This window comes from Myxine glutinosa, chromosome 10 (genome assembly GCF_964187855.1).
Source record: "Myxine glutinosa chromosome 10, kmMyxGlut1.1, whole genome shotgun sequence".
In the NCBI taxonomy this organism is placed as follows: Eukaryota; Metazoa; Chordata; class Myxini; order Myxiniformes; family Myxinidae; genus Myxine; species Myxine glutinosa.
Window position 1 is genome coordinate 40492853 of NC_136270.1, and position 5331 is coordinate 40498183.

General features: G+C 43.2%; 1 pseudogene; it reads left to right on the plus strand.

Annotated features, from left to right (window-relative positions):
* Positions 1–3446: 3446 nt before the first annotated feature.
* On the plus strand, positions 3447–3524 carry LOC137415850 (U6 spliceosomal RNA; annotated as a pseudogene).
* Positions 3525–5331: the final 1807 nt, after the last annotated feature.

The following is a 5331-nucleotide window of genomic DNA, read 5'->3' on the forward strand; positions in this document are numbered from 1 at the left end:
GAAAATGTGCTCTCAACTCTTCTTCGGACGGTGGAACTCTACCGAGAGCAGCAAATGCACCCAGCACATCCGGGAATACCTTCCTCGTTGTCCATGCAGTTTTCTTTCCTTTGTTAAGGAAAAGGGATGTTTGGTCACAGCCAGTGAAAGCGTGACACATCAGTTGAGACATAGATTTCTCTGGTCCTAAGGACTTGGCGATTGTATGCACTGGTATCAGTCTGCAATGCTTGCCGGTGCCGAATAATACCCACATCTCTTCGAGGTTCGTTTGGGTAAACAAAGCTGTACATATAACGACCACGTCTGTGTCAACAGTCCGTAGCATCGCTCGCTGGCATCCAGTAGCAGCAGCATCTGCTGCATGCAGTAGAAGTCTTGTATCAGCTTCCTCGTGCGTGCAAGGAGATAAGCGGCTGATATCCTCCACTGGGGAGTTCAGCAGAATCAGAGATGACCTTCCTTTCACCATGGATTGTGACAGCTTGTTGAGCCAGGAACGCAAAGAGTTCCATTTTTGTTCTCATCGATTCTAAGGAATGCTTGCCAGTTACCTGGTATCTTGGTGCTTGGCTGCACACGTCTCCCTGTACCTTTACCCCTCTTTTGCCTTGCTGTTGCCTTAAGACTATTTGGAATGTATTCATCCCAAACAATATCGACTCTGCTGGCTTTCCTAAGCTGAGCCTGAACATAGGGCAGGAATACGAGTTCTGCATACTCACTGAATGTTTTCGCTGAACCAGGCTTCAGTATATTAATGACAGCAGCACCATCAAGGAGAAGAGCATCTACTTGGGGGGTATCTTCAGGGGGCGTAGGATATGTGTCTTGAAGACATTCAAGAAGGTCTGCCTTTGTTTGGTACAAACCTTTGTTACACACACACACACATACTGAGGAGACAAACACTTAACACAGCCACTTGGTTTGGGTGAAGTGCCATCAATGACGTCACTTCCCGGTATACTCTGGGAACCAGCGACGTCATAACAATGGCGTTGCTTTTCTCACCGTACTTAGCGGGGCATTTCCTAAAGAGGAATTTCCTCCTCCCTATGGATGCTGACCTATGGGAATTATCCGCGCTCTATCCTTTTAAATACTGAACGTGAAGCAAGGAAGCAGCACGTACCATTTTCAAAATCTTTGGTATGACTCAGCCGGCCGGGGTTTGAACTTCGAGACTTGGAGTGGGTACTCTAAACATTACAACACCGAGTCTGGTGTTATTGATTTGATTTTAGTGAAGATCAAATCCGGATAAGATTTAAAATAAAATTTTTAAAGGAATTATTAAATTGAGAGATGGGGCCAAAAACTATATATAGCATGATATTTCAAAACCTTTTCGATGGATTTGGATGAAACTTGGTGGATGAGTTGTGTAAGTGACAAAAACAAGCCGATTCGATTTTGGTTCAGGTTCGAATCCAGATCCGGCCTTTCAATGGGATACAAAACGTAAACCGTTCAGCCTCATGGAGGTATGCGCTCTACCGAGTACCTTTCCAATTCACTCTACAACTGTAATAAATTCACATCCAACACAAATCTTCCCCACAATAACGGAAAAACAATTAGCACAATAAACCTGAACAGGTATTCAGAAAATATGCCTGTACTTGTAACTGTTGAGAAGTTAAATCCAGTGATCTGAGATGAGGATTACAGGAAATCAGAAAAATAAATTGCACAGAAGATGAAAACATCAAAAGTGAACTATCTTCAGGTTTATTGCCACTACAATTGTCTTACATGACACTTCTTTCCCACAAAGGAGACTAATTACTAACCAGGAACTACAAGCCCTCTGTCACAGTCACCAATAAATTATCTGATAATCATAATCAGTAAATTATACCATAATAAAAACTAGATGGTATTCATACAAAACTTACCCCTTGTAGTCTTCAGAAGGACTTGGTGAGACCCAACTCTTCTGTTTGTTTGTTTTGAGGTGGCAAATTTGCAATTGTATCTATCTACACTTCTGCGGTAAATGTGTACAAATTATACTTTGAAAAGTCTGCTATGCAGTACATTCATAAGCTTTTACAAAAAAAACTTTTATGCTGTTCGAGTGTTTTCATAACTAACAAAGCTGATAAAGACACCAGAATATATCAGTAAAGTATAAATTGGGAGATTGTGAAAACGCCAAATTGAACTTCTTTGCTTTTTTCCACGAGCAGAGCGCAATAAAGGCTCAAGCGATTACAATGATTCTAATTTCGCATGCTATTTGATGTACTCTCCACATGCGCTCTATCAAATGGTCATATAACATGTGGTAAAGTTTAAATTTCCTTCATTGAATGGTTTTCGATTGTCACTCAATATGCGCTATATCAAATGTTCATATAACATGTGGTAAAGTTTCAAATTCTTCCATTGAACGGTTTTTGATTTACACTCAATATGCGCTATATCAAATGTTCATATAACATGTGGCAAAGTTTCAAATTCCTCCATTGAACGGTTTTTGATTTACACTCAATATGCGCTATATCAAATGTTCATGTGACATGTGGTAAAGTTTTAATTCTTCCGTTGAACGGTTTTCGATGTGCTTTCTTAACAAAATGCAGATATCTCAATATAAAGAAATCTAATGAAGCAGAAGAAAAGATTTGCAACAATGCATCATCTTTTGCCTCACCTACCCATTGGTTCACACTCGCCTCTGAGCTGTCCAACCGAGGTTTGAATCCCGACCCAGCTATAAACTGTCATCCAGGTGTTCCACAGGCATGGTCATTCATCAATGTGTGTGCCGCCTCTCGGATGGACCTTATAATGTGGATCCCGTATTGCCAGTATTAGTTGGTAGCCCACGGTGTCCTTCGCGAAGAATAGGTGATCTATCGCAGGCACCCTGGCAGCGGACTGCTCAATAATTGTAGAACATTTACAAAGTTCAGGCCTGAGGAATGCATTTCTAAAATCGGCAACGGATTAATCTCTTCTGTCTATTTTGTGGCCCTGGCTGTCTATAGCTGCCTCCAGAAATTGCTGGGGAGGATTAGCTCATAAATCAGGGAAAAGCCATTCTGAACGTCTCGGATCATTCCTCTCCCTGTCAAGGATACCCATTATTTTGCAATGCATTTTAGAGGTATGATCATCTCTTCACATGCATCTATATGTCTTGATGAACCTTATCTGTTTGTTTCTTGCAAAACAAAGATATTCTTTCTGGTTAAAAAGGTTCTTAAATTTAATCGAGCACAATTAACACACTGACACATTATTCTCTCGAAGCAATCATATGTAAATTAATTAATTATATATATATATATCTTTTTCTCTTTTTCTCTTTCTTTCTTTCTTTCTTTCTTTCTTTCTTTCTCTTTCTCTCTCTTTCTCTCCCTCTCCCTCTCTCTCTCTCTCTCTCTCTCTCTCTCTCTCTCTCTCTCTCTCTCTCTCTGTCGCCACCTACTAATGTGTTAGATGAGCTTCGGCAGTACATATGCAAAAATTGGAACGATACAGAGAAGATTAGCATGGCCCCTGCGCAAAGGCGGGGGCATAATCTTCTCCACGAGGGGGCAAAAGAGGGGAAAGAGAAAGGGGCGTGGAAATATCTATTTGGAACTGCAGAAACGCCCCAAACGCGTCAACACGTCAATAGTTCTAATTCTCCAAATGTTTTAAATGTTTCAAAAGTTTCAAAATAGAGAATTTCAGGCAACGAAGAGCGCAAGGATGACACGCAAATTCGTGAAGCGTTCTCTCTCTCTCTCTCTCTCTCTCTCTCTCTCTCTCTCTCTCTCTCTCTCGCTCGCGCCCCCTGCTGGCCGTTTCGTGTGTTGGGCGTGGCAAGATGGCGCGTGCTCGTGCTTGTGTGTTGTAGCTCCTGGCTCGTGTTGTTTTTCATCCTCTCCCCACCAACCTTTTTACCTTTCCCCTTCCTTTGGTTTTTTCCTTTTGTACTCTTGTCGTGTATGTTGACCTTTTTCCTCCCTTCCTGCTTCGTTACCACCTGTCCCTCGTTTTTTTCTCCTCCTTCGAGACAGAGAGAGGGAGAGCCAGCACGGTAAGGGTTTGTTTGAACCACGTTTTTTCCTAACGTGGTTTAAACCGTGCTTTCGTTTCTAGTTACTTAATATATATATATTTTTTTCTATTCTTTTTTTTTTTTTGGGATTATACAAATCTATTTGCTTTCACTTCGTTTCTCCTTTGACGATATGGCTAATAGGAGTAGCCAAAGGCCTGCCGATCGTGTTACCGATGAGGGTTTATCGCGTAAGCACGGGCTGTGCCTTGTCCCACCGGAGGGAGTTGAAATGGATGACATTTTGCTTGCGATTGGGGATTTGATCGACGTGAGTAACATTCGTGCCGCGTCTCGTATGAATCACAAAATTGTGGTTTTTGTTTCGCAAATAAGTCTGGCCGATATTGTTGTGCAGAATGGTTTGACCTTGGGAAACGATCTGTTTGTTCCTGTGTCGTCGATGGACACGCCGGCAGTTAAAGTCATTCTGAGCAATGTTCCGCCTTTCCTAGGTAACGAGGAAATCCTACACAAGCTAGGTGAGTTTGGCACTGTCGTCTCTCGAATCATTAGGGTTCCTCTACGTACGAGAAACGGCAGGTTGAAGCACGTACAATCGTTTAGACGTTTTTGTTTTGTTGTTCTAAAAGACGCAGCGAAGCAGTTGAACACCTCCCACACCTTTAAAGTAGGCGAGCATGAATATAGAATCTTCATGGCGACCGAGACCTTGATCTGCTACGGATGTGGAGCACACGGACACACTAAGCAGTATTGCCCAGACGCCAAGAAGACGTACGCTACAGCAGCTGGGTCGGCCCCCCCTGTAACTGATGCAGTGCCCCCCGTTCATGAGCCTGGTGGAGTACAGACGCCCACACCAGAAGACCAGGGTGTGGAAAGTGGTGGCGGTGTTGCTGAGGTTAGTGCAGCAGGGGTGCACCCAGTCGATGAGGACAAGAGGCTGCAACCTCAAGAGAATATGGTCTTTGAGGAGGTATTGATGAAAGGCACCGAGGCTAAGAGGAACCTAAAACGTACCTTTTTGAGCGCCGAGGTGGAAGACAAAGGTAGCAAAGTGATACTCGTACAAACAAACAGTATCTCAGACTATCCTGATGATTCTCAGCAAGCTGGGCAGGGTGGTGACGAAACAGAGGAGAGTAGGACTTCACCCCTTGCTCTTGTTGAAGAAAATCAATGCAGCAGTATTGGTTGTGATGATGGCACCATTGTCCCTTGTGACAACGAGCAGTCCCAGGGCCTGAGTGACAACGGTTGTTGCTCACATCCGGTTGAAACGACCAAGGATGATGGTCCAAGCAGAC